Source organism: Syngnathoides biaculeatus, chromosome 17 (assembly GCF_019802595.1).
Source record: "Syngnathoides biaculeatus isolate LvHL_M chromosome 17, ASM1980259v1, whole genome shotgun sequence".
NCBI lineage: Eukaryota > Metazoa > Chordata > Actinopteri > Syngnathiformes > Syngnathidae > Syngnathoides > Syngnathoides biaculeatus.
In genome coordinates, this window is record NC_084656.1 from 13,992,841 (window position 1) to 14,011,161 (window position 18,321).

General features: G+C 38.3%; 1 long non-coding RNA gene across 2 annotated transcripts; it reads right to left on the bottom strand.

Annotated features, from left to right (window-relative positions):
- Positions 1-1,157: 1,157 nt before the first annotated feature.
- Positions 1,158-17,347, bottom strand: LOC133490710 (uncharacterized). Of its 2 annotated transcripts, XR_009792266.1 has the most exons (4): positions 16,811-17,347; positions 5,996-6,041; positions 5,684-5,878; positions 1,158-5,601 (listed from the first exon to the last, which is right to left on the bottom strand). It is a non-coding gene; the product is annotated as an uncharacterized LOC133490710 (long non-coding RNA). The 2 variants fall into 2 exon arrangements; XR_009792265.1 differs by having other exon boundaries at positions 1,159-5,878.
- Positions 17,348-18,321: the final 974 nt, after the last annotated feature.

Below are 18,321 nucleotides of genomic sequence, written 5' to 3' on the forward strand. Positions count from 1 at the left end.
ATACAGTCTGATCTTCAGCTGTAAATAACATAATTATAAGCTTTTTTCTTAAAATAAAACCACACAAACATTGTTTTTACCGAACACAACATCCATCCATGTAAATGAAAAAGGTCTGTGAACATGTCAGTTTTTTGTCTTTGTCTTATTGGTTTGGAGCCAAATTTTGGAAGCAGAGAGGAAAGGCAGGTGTGCAGGAATGTATTTACAAAAGCAGAAATCAAAGCACATGGAAAAATCAAAATACAAACTCAACAGAGACCCAAATGTCACTAATCAAAGTAACAATGAAACAGAGTAAAGTCAACACAACAAGAACCAAGACATGATTAGAGATGTGACTTGCTGCAATAACAAACGGCAAAAAAACAGAAAGGACTAAAAGAAATCACAGAAACTAAATGAAAGCCAACTGACGTGGCAATGAGGAACACCTGAACAAGACACAAGTGGCTGCAGGGAACTGATTGGTTGACACAAGGTAGAAGGGTGACAAGAACAGGTGCAAACGAACACCGAACACAAACAAGACATTAACGTGGGTCAAAGGTAAACGAATTACAACATGAAATTCAACTACACGTAGTGTAATTTAACCCTCAATAACACCGATTATAATGATATGTTGAGCCAACCTTTGGCACCAATAACCACAAGCAAATGTTTCCAACAATTGCAAGTCAGATTTGTGCAAAAGTCAATATATAGACAAATTTTCCACCGTTCTTCTTGACAAGACCATTTCAGTGAAGCAATATTCTTGGGGTGCTTGATGCATTTTACACACTCATGTTTCCTGACCAGTTTAGGCAGAAATCCAACACACTCCAAAGTGTTCACATAAATTTTCATTACAGTAAATTGCAAATATGAACGTGTTTTTTTTTAGCATAGACTTCTACATTGCATACGCCAGCCCAGAAGGGCAATCCATAAGATGGTTGGAGTGCGAGGAGGCAGCAGCATAGCAGGAGACAAACAGATGGGAGAGGAATTTAAAAGGGTTTATTTCAGGCGAGTTCAGTGGTTAGGGCTCATATATTGACTTAATTATGAGACATGGGGAAGATTGAAGCCCTTGGAAGAATCCATTTCAAATGGCTGGGATATTTTCATTTGGACAACAAAAATTCATGTGTTCTGAAAAAAAACTGACAGTGTGATTTGTGTACACACACACATATATATATATATATATATATATATATATAAAAAAAGGGAAATGGACAAAGCACCTGAAAATAAATATTCTTGCGAGATTCCCGCAGGCTGTTTTTACTCGTCGATATCCTTTTACAGTCTCTCATACTACACTACAGACTGGTCTTCAGTCATTCTCAGAGCTCAATTTTTATTGTTATTATTATTTTTAGTTGTAGTAGTATTTATCCATCCAATTTTCTGTCATGGTCATTGTCACCAGGGTCGTGCGTGAGCTGGAGCCTATCCCAGCTGACTTTAAGCATGAGAGGGATTGGTCGCCAGTCAATCGCCAAGCACAAACAAGCATTCAGTCATATTCATGCATATAAATGATGATAATATGTGGACACCCTCTTATCACAAATTTTTTTCCCCCCTGCCTCATTTGAGTTGTACAGCTTACGTTTAGCTAATGATGAACAAAGTTCGTCTGAAATTAATTTATCTTGGTGTTAGTTTTTTTTCCCCCACAAAAACCTGGCATTTGAACTTGAATGTATACGGTATGAGTTTTGTAGTTGTCGGACATTTTAAGATTTTGGGGTGGCCCACGGCTCTGTCTCCCACTAGAATAAATGCACCCCTGCATTGAACAGGGCTTAGCATTTTGGAACAAAAGGAGAGCATCTGTCAGTAATTTTCAAAGCAGTTTCTTGAAAGTCATTGTTTACAAATCAGACTTTGACACCAAGCAGAAAGTGGAAGAAATCTGTCATGGTCTGAGTTTTAGTTGGGTTGGGTTAGTTTTGTTTGTTTCCTGTGTTCCATGTTTCGTGTGCTCATTTTGTTAACTGTGTCCACTTGTTCACGTTTCCCCTCCTCCCTTGTGTTGACCAATTAGCTCCCTCCAGCCACTCATGTCTTGTCCAGGTATTCCTCGTTGTCTCGTTAATCAGTTTGGTGTTTTTCATTTCCTGTCAAGTTTCGGTTCGTGTCATATGTACTTTGTTACTTTGATTGTTTGGTTGTTAGACAGCTTAGTTTGCCGTTCTTTCTAATTAAATATTTTTTGAGCTCAGTTTGTTGACAACCACAGTTTTCACACTGCCCTCCACACTTTTCTTTTTAAATAGTGTTGCAGATCGTGTCAAATATCATTCATAGTAAATGCCTCGGGTCGTATTCAAAATAGAAGAGAGCCCTGAACGGCCTCTAGGCTGTACTTTGCATAAACCCTTAACCAGAATGGGGAGAACATGCAAACTCGACAAACGAAACAGACGTGTACCAATAAGCAACTCTATTGCCCATAATTATTTTTAGTACTGTACCGTATTTTCCGGACATCAGGCTGCTACTTTTTTCAGGGGCTCTGAGCCATGTGGCATATTTAACAATTTGTTTTTTTTTTTTTTTTTTTGGTTGCTAGCGGCTATTAGTTTATAAGTACAACAAAATTGTGTTCAAACCAAACTGTTAAAACCTCAATTTCATAAAATGCACACGGATTTCGGCATGTGCAAATGCCTCCAATATGTAGAAGATTTTACTTACTCAACCTGAATTGCCTGTAGAAGACGCAGAAGCAACCACTAGTGTGTGTAGAAGAATGACGCTAGTTATTGGTGCCCTCAAAGCAGGACAGCAGGCAATGCAGACACGCAAAATATATATTTTTATCCGTCCATCTATTTTCCACACCACTTATCCTCACAAGCAGCGGGAGTGCCGGAGCCTATCCCTGCTAACTTTAATTTAATTCATTTAAAATCTTTCATAAAAATTGGCCGCATGCAATTGTCTCCCGGTGGATTTTTAACACGGTGCAGCAGCATGTCAATCAATCACTGTGTTTGTAAATTTTTGGAATCAAAATAAAGTAATTGTTGCTGCGTGTTCTAAAAACAGTTGCAATGATTTTTACTTATTATAAGGAAAATTGCTTCCACACCACATTTATATGTTAGGAAATAAGAGATTCAGGCACACCAGCAGTAGTAATATCCAGCTAGTATTTATAATCCACACTCTCAGTGTATCACTTCTCTAATAGTGTGATAAAATTTAATATTCACTATGGGACCCATGTCCTTAATTTACCCGAGCCACCATAATGGTCTGTCGGATATCGAACACTACATAGGGATGAAAGTCCTTACATGCTCACTCATTAAAGCAGCTTTCACTGAAAAGTCGACAGTGCACCTTTTTAGTTTGCCAGTCAGCACACAACCCAAAGTACTTGTAATATACACAGAATAATAAATGTGGAAAAAAAATCGACAACTCGCTCTACATGTGGTGAAACGTAGTTCTCGCCGGGTTCTAGTTTTTATACCATGCAATACACATAAAAAGAAAATCAATGTGGTGTATTTTCATCTCTAAGGAACAACCAGTCTACTCTGTGTAATAGGAAACTGGTGTTTCTTTCAGTGTTGGATAATGACTGTTTCCTATCTCGTGCTGCAAATGGCCCTTAATAGCATTTTCATGAGTTAAAGTTGATCTCAAAATGTCAACAGAACATCAGGTGCTGGTCATTGCAAAAGAAAAGTGCTGTTGCTCTTGTTAAATTCCTAGACTACAGTAGTTCATTGGTCATGAACTACCAAATTGGTCAATGGTATTGTTTGTGCTTAGTTTCTTGCAAACTTTAATTGTAACTTAGTATGTTTCCTTATAACTGTGGAGAATGGTAAAAAAAACAGTGGTCAGGATAACATCAATCGTATCTACTGTTGAACAAAACTTGGCAAAGTGCACAATTTATAATTCAATAGTAACAATATTAATGGTCTCATAGTTTATTATTTGGACTCTGTATCTGATTATTATACAATTAGGGCAACCCAGACTTCCCTCTTCTCAGCCTCTTCATTCAGCTCTTCTGGATTGGTCCTTTGGTGTTCCCTGGTCAGCCAAGAGAAAGAGATTCTCCATTGCATTTTGGCCATCCCTGGGACCTCTTAACTTGATCAAAAACACAACACGTAATCAAATTCTCAAGCCGCCTCCTCTGACTCATCTCGATGCGGAGGTGCAGCAGATAATATTCCCTCTTCCCTCACCTGTTCATAGGACCCCAATTTGCTTGAGCACTTCGGATTAGCATATAATCTCATTTCCGACACAGAAAAGGCACCCCACCTTTTTCTGTCCGAGGACTGTGGTCACAGAATTAGAGGTGCTGATTATTATTCTATCTGCTTTGCACTTTGCAGCAAACCCCTCCAAGAGTTCAGGTTCACCAATAGATTAAACCAAGAGAACCACATCATCTTCAAAAATCTTTCTAGAAAGATGACTAATGGTCTGTACAAGATGCAATCAATGGTTTGTCAGAGTTGAGAGTTGAAACTGCATCTGACAAAAGACTCCATCAGATATTCTCAGCAGACCCTCACAGTACGTTTGGGTCTGCTAGGCCTTACCGCTGTCCTCCCCAGTCAACGAAGCACCAGGTGGTGAACAGTTGACTAGAAATGCATCTAATAGTAGGACAACAAGGCCATAAATTTAGTCATTGAGTTGCGGCAGTGGTAATCCTTAGAGGTTCCAATTCCTTTCTTTTTGTTGAAAGTCATGAAGAGAGTTTTTGTTTTTAAAAAATGCTCTACAATAACAAGAAAGACAAAGTTACACTTTTTTTTTTAGTTGGGGGTAACACGTGTCAAACAGGCTAAGAATTATTTTGGTTGAAAAATGTAGCGACACGAAGGATTTATTGGCTTTTTAATTCCTTTTTATTGTTTTAATGAGTATTGCCTATGAAGAACCCAACAATTTGACACAACATTGACTGAGGTTGATCAAAAAGTTCAATAAAAAATTCAATATCGAGGTGTTTAATGTTATTTACCCACCCAAACTAATTTATTATTACCAACCCAGCTAGTTTAGCTTTTGAGGTATACTCCAATAGTCGACGCAATTGTGTGAATGAAAAAGACAGGAACCGGATAACAGATCAACTTTTACATGCCCTGGGGGTTGGAGACTCCCTTTATCTGTCAACATACATTACATCCTAAGCTCAATAACATAAATGATGACTTGTCACTGTTTTTTTGTTTCAATTATGAAATTGGCTCTTGATACAACTATTAAGCCAGTTTGAAATTCCAGAAGGTTAAAACAAAAACAAAAAATAATATTTGAAGTTGTTAATCGCTAAGATTTCTTAGATGAGGACATTTGTCCTTGACCTTTCTTTATTGAATTTTGCAGATGCTACAATAATCACTTCAATTATTTTCAATTTTCCTTCATACCTTATCTCATTGGCAATTTAGAGAGAACCATGACTGACCAAGATCACACTGATTGTCCCTATGAATTTCAAGTGTCACTCCCTCTTTTTGAAAGTGATGAGCAGCAGGTCACCTTTTCTAATGTTCAAAATTTCTAAGGTCTTTCGTTCAGCTCTGGGGAAACCGTCATCAGCCACTGAGGTATCTAAAAGATTTGTTATACAATGTCAATTACATGAGTCATGAGTTATGCCACAGTGAACATTAGATCCCATTTGAGTGATGACCTGGGTATTCTTTATGACCTTCTACTGGTGAATTTCTCCCACTCTCTTACGGTGAGCCAGAGAGAAGGCCAGGACTGGGGGGAAAAAAGGTTTCCGTGTCTGGGTGGTACAGCGCCAGATCCTTTTGGATCTTCAGGGACTGAAAGCAGAGGGGACAGCTGCCGATGTCTGAATGCTCCAGCACACAGGAAATGACTAAGAGACACACACACACGCAGAGTTGTCTGCTGGCATTAGCATGAGTGACAGTCTCGCCACCTTCAGAGTCACAGGAACATGCATCTTCATGTCAAGAAAGGAAATGATACTTACCTGCAGGTATTTGGAACAGGCACATTGGGAAACTCTGGCCTTAAGGCTTGCATGTGCAAAATGAAGACAATATTAATATATTAAATATAGAATTACATTTTGCCTTTGGAGTTGCTACATTTAACAAGTCTTAAAAAATTCTGCATCTAAAGGCTGAGTGCATATCGGAAATTGGAGTGTGAACTTAAACATAATGAATAATTGAATTCATCTTAAAATATTTCCCAAAATATTGTGCTTCATTTTTGATTGTTTAAAATGAATTGTACAGCTTCTCTTGAAGTTGCATATCAATTAGCTGTACTGACATCACTGGTGACGGGTGAAGTTTTCTCTCTGCCAAGAAGATTTATTGTGGTATAGTCCCTGAATGATTTGTTCAAACTGGGGAAGGAAATAATCATGGAAAACTAACTGAAAGGCTTCATGAAGCAATCTGTTCATCTTTGTGCTCTGATGCAAGCTTGTCCAGCCGAAACGGAACTGCTGCAGCAATTCTGTCATTAATTTGTGAATCTTTGCTAAGTGACCAATGAGAACCCAACATTCAGGTTGGGAAGGGACTGTATGGAATGTGCTGCCCTGTGATGTAACAAGAAAGCAGAAAAAAACAAAAACAAAAAGCAAAACTATCGTGTTCTGATTCTGAGAGAATGTACTAAAGTACTGAACATACTGTACACAATGAATTTGTGCCGTTAGTGATTCGTGATTCATGAGCTGCAGAGGGAGTTCTACACAGCAGTAATTGAATCAAGGCCACTTTATGGTTGCGCGGTCGATGACCCCCACATTGCATCATGTGACCTCTTCGTAGCTCACTGTGCAAACGGCAAAAAAAGTTTCTTTTTTTTTGTTTGTTTTCCTGTCACAAAAGTACTCACTGTGTCTGTTTCGTACTAGATTAGCTCCAACTAACAGACATAAACTCTTTCTGTTTTTTTGACAATTTTAACAAAGAAAGATGAAACTGATTGAGCTAGCTACGAGCTACCATGAATAATTTGAACCGTTTCGCCCACACAGGATAGCTTTCACTGGGATCCGTTTCTTCAAACTAAAAAATGTTTGTTAAAACGAGCATATAGATTAATAACGCACCCCCCCCCTAAAAAAAAAGGATTTTATACACATATCCCATCTCATTCTTTTCAAAACACTCAAAGACACTCCACAAATTAGATGATAATAGGTGTGCTGCATTGGATTAGAAATTTTACTGGCTGTTCTGTGGCTGTGTCTTAAGGTTATATCTTTTATTGAAGGATGTGTATGAAATTAAGAGTCAAGATTGCATTCAAATACTGAGCTCCAAATTTTCTGGAGGTCTCATTTCATATCCATCACATTTTGTGTATTTGTTGCAAGTCAACCACACATTGACAGTATACAGCATATTTGGGTCATGTATTTCCTTTCATTCTTTGTATTAGACATTTGATTTGCCTGCAACTGCCTGCTATTTATCAAGGCCGTCTGTCTTATCTCCTATGTACAGTTGAAAGCTGACATACTCTAGTGAAGTTTTCACATGCTGCCAGATGGTCTTACTGTGCCTGTTTCAAAGTGTAAGATGTGACTGAAGACCTGAGCTTCTTGAAGCTGGCCCAGTCAACTGCTCAGACCCTTTTCAAAAGTATTTTTGTAATATGCAAAGTCTTTAGTACATATTCAATTCTCACTTTTGCAGCCGTTTGCATTTCTTGCATCAGCACCAGAACATCTCTTAAACACACAGGTACAACAGTATCAACCAGTCAATACTAAGGACTCTTGTCCTGATCTTTTCCACGAACTCTTCCATGTAGTGTTTTCTCCTCCAATTAGGTCATAGATCTGGTTATTGGAGAGTTGCAGAGACACCCCATTCGTAAAACTATAAAAATACTGAACGAAATTAAGAAGAAGAACAAGAATTACCTATGCCTCACTTCTTTGTCCAGGTCTTTCAATTATTCATCTAGTCTGTCCTTGTAAGTTAAAACATAAAATTCCGCAGCATTAATGATCCACACCAGTGGGCAGGATGTCACTGGAGACCACAGCACACTGTCACACTAATGTTCCATCCCGACAATTGGTCTTGAGTAGGCGGTAACCTTCGAATAACTAGCAACTTCATAAACCACATCATGCGAAAATGTATAAAACAGCTCAGCAAAAGCCAATTAAGGTACTGTATTGTTTTACTCAGCACGAGTGCACAGAGCTCACTATGTATACTGTATACTCAAAGAATATAAAAGAATTCACATGGGGGAAGCTCCATAAATGATCAGAAAATAAAGATGGTATACAACAGTGCAACAATGTGTGAAAAGCCCAAGGCTGAGGCTCTGTCCTGACACCCCCTGCTTCCCATCACCTCAGTATCACCTCAGAGGGAAGGTGTGTCACACTTCACAGATCATCAGACACACTCACCTCCACTGCCACTGCTGCAACACATCACCAGCTAGCACACCCACAGGAATTAGACCCTCTTGAAAGCTCTACAATCCATTGCCATCACATCCTTGGTGTCACCTAATTTCAATGCCAATTGATATGTTCTTTTTCTGCAGGTCTCATTGGCTTCCTCATAATTTGGTTACTGCTGAGTTTAGGAAATTCAAGAAAGGAAGGTTAAAAACAGAAAGCATTTAACAGCAAATTGATGAGTACATTTTGTACATGCTACTCCCCAGAGTTTTCAAACAAAACTCTCCTATTGCATATTTATGCAGCAGAACAGTGAGCTGAAGAGTGCAACATCACACACAAGCTTGTTTTCCAAAGCTAGACATTTACAACCTCTGTCTTGACACTTTTTATGACCTCCCTCATTACTATTGTCCTTAAAGAATGTGTAAGTTTTTTTGCTGCCTAATAATCTCATTTGCATTCTTAACCTTTCTTGTTTATACTTCAACCTTTGAAGAAAATACAATAGATGTAATTGTGGCACTTTATTAATGCAATATAATTTTATGAAAATGTCTGGACTGGAAGACAATCTAGGATGTACCATTTTGTAAGTCTTATCTTGTTCAAGGTCATGGGATGCTGGAGCCTGTCCCAGCTGGTGACCGAGATACTCTACATCAGGATATTTATTTACTTCTGCAGTTCTTTTGTGACAGTTGGCACTCAGATTTTCAGGTATAGTACAAAGGCCATGTTTGTTCAAGTGTTTAAGTAAAAAAGCCATGCAGCTACAGACTTTTCTGGCTGTGCAGGTTCTTCCATCCACTCAATTACATACCTTCCCGCAAAATGCACACACTCGATGGAGAGACCCTAAAATGTGAGTGCTCCCTGTCAAATCTGGTCATCCGTGTATTCTCCCTTCGACTTATGCACATTTCCTTTTGCACACCCCAGAGGCTTTAATAAGCCCAGTGTCCTGGGAAGGTGAAACACTATATTGCACTTGAAGTTTTACAATAAATGCTGCCACACATTTTAAGACACTTCCAGGAAGCTATCACGTATGTGAGGTGACTGAGCAAAAAAAAACTGCAACTGAGCTAATCAAAGAGGTTTTAATTGATGACTTTAATATCTATGCCAACTCTTTTGACTTTGTGACACTAGTCTTACAGGGTCCAAACACCCCGTATTAGGTGTTCTGCTATCTCTAACTCCCGGAGCACTCTCCACAGGAATCTCCCAGGGACACGTTGAACGTATTCTCCAAGCACATAAAGCATGTGTGGAGTGGTTGAGAGAACGCCTATGGACCCTTCAGAACCATGCTGAGGGTGTAGAGGTGGTCCATTGTTTCAGGCCCCTCAACCTCCCAATGCATTCTCCTCCACAGTACCCCCGAGTAGTATTTTCCAAGGAAATGAAGGAGTATGATCCCCATGTAGTTGGAACACACCCTTCAAACTTCCTTTAAAAACGAAACTCCCCTCAAAACAATAGGGTAGGAGAATTGAGTGTCAAATGTAAAACTCATGCTGTTTTATATTTTACTATTTAAAATGTAATTTTCCTGGTTTCCTGGTTTCACACAGCTGATCAAAGGTATTTCCCACTATTTGTTATTCCTCCAGTACCTGAAGTACCAAAATATAATATGGAGTTAAAGTCAACTTGCAAATTTTCTCCTTTCTGACATTGTGTCCTCTATGGAACGTCAACCGTGAGTAAAGGGATAGTGGGAAGCTGCGACCAGGGTGTGAAATTTAACAGTCGAGGTTCCCCTTTGTGTTGAAAACATTTTTTGCTATCCCAGACACTGATATTATCACACATGCAGTCATATTTGATCTGAATGTGAGAAGCCACATGAATTGTCTTAACATCAGAGGCAAATAAATGTTGGGTCTAGTGAAACTCTCTGCCTCTGAGGTTCCTATTTTTTTGGTTGACAGTGTGAAAGGGATTATTGCTTCAGTCTAGAATCCTTAACTTGCTTTCCAAAAGAAAGGTATGGTAGTATTAGTACAATACTACATGAGCAAATGTTCACAAAGTCCACATTTATATCAAGTGCAAAGTTGGACTCGTCTGTGATATTTAAAAATGTGCACATCAAAATATTATAAAGTACATGCAATATTTACATTGCTTTTATCTTTCTAGCTGTCCCTCAGTTAATGAAACAGGTGAGATGTTATGACAGGGGTACTTTACTTTATTTGCAGCTTGGTACCAAGCGTGCAGTCCACTATTCAAACACAGTGGAAACTCCATGGAAATGAACATTATCAGAAAAAAAAAAATCACAGTAGTCAACATAATATGCAACATATATATAAGAATATGGTTCAGTTTTCTGTACCACATTAAAGGCAATAATGCTGAGTTCAGATCATTCTCCAAAAATTACATTTCTGGATTATAATTGCATGCTGGAACGTTAATGCCAAGCGTAGCCTGTGGACATATGCAGCGGTGTTACTTAGAGTTGCCTAATGTTAGTATTAAAATATGCATCGTATTATATCCACCGAGGAGCCACTCTGTTTAGAATTGCCTTTCTGTCCGTCATCTTAGCTATTAAAACAACCAGACCTGTTTTCATGAAACATAGATGAGAGGTGGAACAATAGATTAGTATTATTTATTTATGACAGTTTATTAGAATCATTATTTTAAATGCTTTTTTCCAAAATTAAATAATCATCCAAGCTTCTACATCTTGATCTCTTAGCAGTGTTTGTGAGTGAAAAGTTGTCATTTAAAAAAAATCTCTAATAGAAATACAATTTTTAAAAGTATTATAAATGTAGCTGTTTTTGATAAATGTCTATGACCAACAATTACATGTAGTCCTCTTCTCTGAATATGTGTACAAATAATTATATTACAGTGCTCTTCATCCGACATCTTTTGTTACGACAAACTGCAGCTTTTATGTTCAACTCCACAACCACATTCATCAGTGCATGAGTGGAGGATGATGTGGGCGTGACTGAATAAAACAAAGGGTGACTTGACCAAGTGTGGGATGGAATTGATTTTCATTAGTATTGATGTGTGAGTCACAGAACGATACCTCTAATTGTTACCATTACAAAACCAAAAACTCTTTTGAGCCTTCGGAAACTACCCGAAGCAGGCACTGAGCTTTAGAAAAAGGAGACATATAAGTCTGCGGTTAGGAGATTTATGTGAGAGTCCCTCTGTTATAATGTGCAGTGTGTCTTCCATTTAAACACTATCACTAGCTCATTTGCAAGAGGTGAGGCAGTAAATAACTAGCTACAAGTTTGTGTCGTTAGAATTCAGTGCCTTCTTATTTTTAAATCTTAGACAAGGTGATCCACCACTGTTATGCTCATGTGAGAACTGGGACGACAGTGTCCATGTCACAGGAGATATTTGTATGTGCTATATAGACCGAATCACAAGGGAAACACTTTAAAATGTAATCACCCTGCAACCTGATTTGAAAAATCTTATTGGGACACCTAAAATGTTTGTTCTGTGTAGACAAAATGTACAATTGATTTAAAAAAACAATAATAAATGTGGAGGTGGCATGCTGGCGCAGCCGTAGAGTGTTGGTCTCACAGTTCTGAGAACTGGAGTTCGTTCCCAGCCCTGCCTGTGTGGAGTTAGCCTGTTCTCCCCATGCCTGTCTGGGTTTTCTCCTGACACTCCAGTTTCCTTCCACATCCCAAAAACGTGGATTCATTGGAGACTCTAAATTGCTCCTAGGTGTGATTGTGAGTGTGGCCGTTTGTCTCTATGTACCTTGCGATTGGCTGGCAACAAGTTCAGGGTGTACCCTGCTCCTGCCCGTCGACAGCTCGGATAGGCTCCAGCACTCCTGCGACCCTCGTGAGGATAAGTGACTCTGAAAATGGATGAATGTATGGATGGATGGATGGATGGATACTAAATGTGGATTCACTTTCAGTCTTTTCTGTGGGGATGCAGTTTTAGCTCCACTGAACAAAGTGTAATCTTATAAATACGAGAAGATTAATTCGAAAACATATTTAACAACTTTTTTTTTCTTTAAGTGAGTCACGTCATGTCTCCAAAGATGAACAAGAAAACAAAAAAACATAGTACTAGAGATTCTAGTCTTTACTGCCCATTGTCAACAAACAGTAGCTCAATATTGGCAGTCTTTCATATGGAACATTTATCTTAATATTTATCTTAAATTCTTCTGGGTTTAAAAAAAATGGTCACTCACAAGAAGGCTATTTGTGTATATCTTAAGCCTGTTATATTTTTTATGCAGAGCTGTTTTGCACTGACCCAAACACCAGATAGTAAGAAATTCTGAGACGACAAGATCTATACAGATAAAATAATTTAACTGTTTATAGAACACTGGTCCAAAAAGTCTTATGATGACTCGTTCTCCAACTTTTACAAACCGTTTTGTAAGCAATACAAATGGTTATTGGATCATCCTATTGAAAAGTCACACATTGACCCCTTCAACATCATGTGTTTCCCATGGTGCCTTCTGCCCGGTGGACAGTGATAGAAATGCTGAGTCAGGTGAATGCTGTTAGTGAGAAGCCTTTCTCCATTGAATCTGTACACAAGATTTACAAGCCCAGTTAACCGTGGGAGGTCTGCCAAAAGAGACTGGATGTGAGTGAATCAGTACGTGTGGGCAGATGAAAGATGCTTTGGGAGTAAACATGTATACATAAGTTTGACACTTCCACACCTCAAATTGACTATACCAGGATTTAAATAATGTTCAATGAGATGGCATGAACCAAAGGAAAAAGAAAAAACAGAAGAGCATGAGCAGGATAGAAAATTGGATGGATAATGTACAGTAAACTGTATGGGACAACACAATACTCCGGGTCAAAAAATCCTCCAAAAATTCATAGATATATTGATGACTTAATTTTTGTGTAAAAATCCTATATTGTGGAACTATTTTTGCCATGATAATTTTGTGACACAGCAAAAATTGCTCCAATTAATATGTTGTTGTATCTCATTCTGGTTTGAGATACTGTACAACACTGTCAAGTTCATACATAAGGACCCAGAAGTATAAATACATATATTGTGCAAATTTAGACACCTGAATTAATCCATTCATGACACAAATTGGCTCACAACCTGGAGGAGTCCAACCCTTTTCACGTTAATGACCAATTTGGAATAACTCTTTCTCATCCCAGAATCCCCCAATTCAAAATAATGAAACAATATCAACATTAGTGTAGCGATAATTGAGGACAGAGCATCTGTGTGGGCTTGTAAGTTAGCACACACACATCGACTCACCTGAGAATGGCTTAAAAGTGCTGGAGGCATTATTACAAGGAGGGACTGCGAGAGAAATTCTGTAAATTATGGATGCATGTTGTTACAAATTGAGTATGAGGTGCAGTCAGGGTTAATGTAGCTTACAGACATGCATACACACTTGTGTAAACTGCTGCCTGTGAAATTTTTAATTATGTATTAAAAAAAACACATCAAGACCTTTAATGCCAAGATGACTCATGTATCCTTGTGACCATTTTACACGTCATTTTTTGCTTTTAACATTTACATTTCTCACAAAATCCTCTCCCATTTTTTCCAACACAGCTATTTATTTTTATGTCTTTGTCTTTGCCTTTTATGTGGTTCAATACTTGTTTAGGGCATATCAAGATAGGTGGTCAATGCAGCTAAATGAAAGTTCATATTTTCCCGTAGCAAACTCATATGAAACACAACCACTCAAGGGACTAAAAGTCAATTTATATGATCAGTCTTGGATCATTCAGAACCAGTCATTTAAGATGCACTTTGAACTTAAATCATACCAGTAATGGGATTTAATGGCAGCTTGATAAACCTCAATGAGACCCTCAGGGGTCTGGGCTTTTTAGCTCAATGGTCAACACACACACGATGGGTTTGAACCCGGGTGTGGTCAAAGGGACATGACTGCCACTATGGTAGTTTACCCCAGAACAGAACACGGAGGCAAAAACCAGATTGGTAATGCAAAACAAATGAAAAAATCCTGGTTTCACAAAAACTATAGAAATGTATGATCTCTGCAACTATTTTTGACATTACAGTAGTATACTGTAGTAGTAGTACTTTGACAGTAGGTTATGATGATCACATTTTCAGGACCTTAACTCAATCAACAGTAGCTCAAAAACATTATACCCTTAATACCACTGAGCTCTGCATTCCGCTGTGGGAAACCCATGCTTTGTCTCAATGGTTTGACACTAGTTAACCTCTTGGACTGGTTCCTTCAAATATCTGTGAATGGATGCTCAAAGATCAAATTCAGTTTGTTATACCCTCAAATCTTACTTTACAGAGACAAATCCCGTGGGTAAACACAGCCTTGGATTTTTCTTTTCTTGAATTTGCTATGCCATCAAAGCCCCTTTCATGAACCTTCTTCATTCCATTAAGTCTCTCAGAGGATTGTCAAACAAAATACTGATTGAAAAACAGAGCAAAAGGTACTTTTTCACAAAATGGCTATATAATTTAACAGAACAGGTGTTGTAACCATTTTCTAATCCTCGTGAGGCATTCTTCCATAAAGGTAAGATAAGATAAGATAAGATAATGTAAGGCAATCAGCCTAAAAATCAAACCCCTTGATTTTTCCTAATATCAGTTTGCAATAGGCTGCCATTGTTAGCAGGCAGTTTTCTGAATTGCTTTTTATCTGAAATATGGGATGTCAATAGGGCAAAGAAATGTCCTGGCTTATTGTGCTACATTTTACAATTTATTCTGATGGAAGGCCTATATTTGGCAATACTGTGTTACAATAACAAAAATATGATCTCAGGTGTTTTCTCATTACGGTAAAAATTTAATTACAGTTAATTTGTTCATTGTATCAAAGATGAAATCAGAATTGTAAAAATGTTATCAGTTCCCATCCCTACTGGAGACCAGTGCATGTTGTAATCTGCCTATTACCCGAGGTCAGGTGGGGTAGTCTCCACCACCCGATTGGCCTAGGGTATGTGGTCTTGAAAATGGAGCATGTAATATTATACTTCTCCCATTAAACCAAAAGTGAAATCTAGAAAAAAAATACTCTTCAAGAAGAAATACCCCCCTAAAAATGTTGATGCCTATTTTTGCAGATTCTCAAAATGCATTATTTCCAACCAATTTGCGGCCAGCGTCAAACCCTGGAACAAACTAATATTTTGTACATTGTACAGCACAGTCTTGTGTTTTACATAATGCAGCGTCTGCAAAACTGACAGTATGAATGAATGCACAATCATGCAAAATAAATAGGCAACAACGCGTGACACTAACTGTACATAACATGAGTGTGCCTAATGGGTCCAAAATGCAGTTTCACACATGCCTGCAAAGAGCCACAGAGGAACACACTGTGCTCCTGATGTCACTTCCATAAATCACATTTCTCCAGGTCTGGATTTAAGAGTTGAGCAGTTTCTAAAATCCATTTTGATTTCCACAATGTCATGAGGTAATAAATCATTAAGCAGACTCCCGTATGCATCCTCTTAAAGAGCAGTGAACATTGGCTAATAAATCTCCTGTGACTTTGCCATCCCCTTTGCTAAAAGTCTTGTGGAGAAAACAAAGCTGATCTCATTCACAGTGTAGCATTATTCCACCTCAACCTTTTTTAGAACTTTATGTCCAGAAACTAGACAATGATAAACCATTGAAACACCAATTAATGACATTATCAGCGTACACCGTTAAAGCCACTTACCTTGATCAAACATAAAGAGGATGGACATTTATAATTTGAGATTTAAATGGAGGTGCATTTTGGTTATACGACCTGGCTATAATGCGAGCATTGGCTGTGTAAAACCTTGTTAAAAATGTGACTCACTTCCATCTCTATTTATCCCAAGTTGCCCTCTTTCCCTAGCCATAAAAAATGACCATGTTCCAAATCCTACTCTTATTTTATTTTTAACACACACACATACACACGCATGCACACACACCCACACACACACAGACACACACAGCTCCAGTAAGTGTGAAATTAAACAGCCACGTCAATCTTTTGTATCTTTTACCTTCTTTTACCTTACCTACTTTTACTTAATCTTTTACCTATTTGTGAAAATGTGTACAGTAGTTTGGACAAGCTAGAAAGTCTTCCAAGATCTCCTGTAAGAGCCCTCTCATTTAAGAGTGTAAATAATCCAGCCTAGAGGTCACTCATTAAGTCAAAAGTAAAACAGCACAAACAACCATTTTAATTGCACAATTCAGCACAAAATACAAAGCACATAATATGTGTTGATGATTTCCAAATATCTAGCTTTCATAAGAGCATAGCAATACTAGCAATACGAAATCAATGACTGAATGATAGTTGAATTGTAGAAAGAGCTCACAACAAAATACTATACTTACAGAAAATGAAGGGGAGCGTTGCCTGGCAAACCTGAACCTTTTGTCTTGTCTTCCTTTAGCACACTGTACTTGATCGTGTGATCGCTCTCTCGTTGTTTGTATACGCCCACAACTTCTGCCGATGACCCTTGACTTTTATGTTGAGATTCATTAAATTCTCTTTATTCTTCTCCACTTCATCTTTTGTTGAATAAAGCAGCTGCTTTTTTCGGTCCAGGTTTCGCCCGCGCACAAAGAGATCCCTCTTTTGTTGTTTACATACGTCTACAACTTTGCCCCACGTCACTTGACTTTTGTTATGTTGACATTCAATAAAATTCTCGCATCCTGCTCCACATTATCATTTGTTGAATAAAGCAATTGTTTTTTCGGTCAAGGTTTCGCCCGGACACGATGCATTGTGTCGGCAAGCGATCCGCTGAGTTTTATCATTCCCTGCTATATCGAGCTTGTTTATCCTTAAAACGGGTGGAACTCTCCGGTTGTCAACGTCTGCATTTCCCAAGTAGTGATACCAAGATTGGTTCGTCCATCTCTTCGAAATTTCCCATCACTTTGGAGCAAAGAAGCGCAAAACGGGCAAGAAAGCAACAAAGGGTTGCATATTGTAAATAAAGAGTTGCTTTCATGTTCGGCACGACTTTTGTTGACACATAACCCAGTATGCTTTTGGTGTAGTGCAAGTTATGCCATTTGGGGAAATACTAGAATGGCGGTTAGCCGACTCTGACGAAAAATCCAGTTTTTAAGATCGTAATACCTGGGCTATAGGGGGGTTTGCGGCAGTTAGATTTGACCATCTTGTAAATGTTAATGAGGAAAGACACTATGTGCTGCTGTCTCAATTTGTTTGAAAATTGTGTTTTGGAGTCTTTGCACCTTAACTATTGATATCGGAATCTTCTAAACAAAGGTTGCGTTTTGGGGTCTGTTTAGAGTAATTGTTAGTTCGGGATGTGGGAGGAACACAGAGCCAACAATTGTAAATGTCAAACCTTAATATTTTACGAAAGCCAATTATGATGTCTCTGCTCAATACTGATTGCCAAAACACAGATTCAAAGCTTGTTACGTAAAACAGAAAAAACCTAATTACCACAAGGTGACAGTCTTGTTGGACTTCACAAACACCATAAAAGTGGTGTTAGTATAAGTTTATTCTCGTGTTATTCAACACAAATGAAAAAAGAGAAGACTTTTCCACATTAGAGGAATTAATGTTTGTCCGGATTTTTCTGGTGCAATTACAGTTACTTAGCTAGCTACACCTGTATGTTAAAAATGCAATCTTACCTTTCTACCGACAGTATATTACGCATTACCTTCTTACCGTAGCCTGCTGGCATATCAGGTTTAAAGTGTTTTGTTGTTAACTTTGAGTGTGTGCATGTCAGATAAGAAAGACAAAACAGGGAGGGGAAAAAGTCTGACAAGAAAGGTAGCAGCTTCAGGCTGGCAGGAATGTTTTAGAGTGCCTCATTATTGCAAGAGGGTGTGCGGAGCCTGATGAA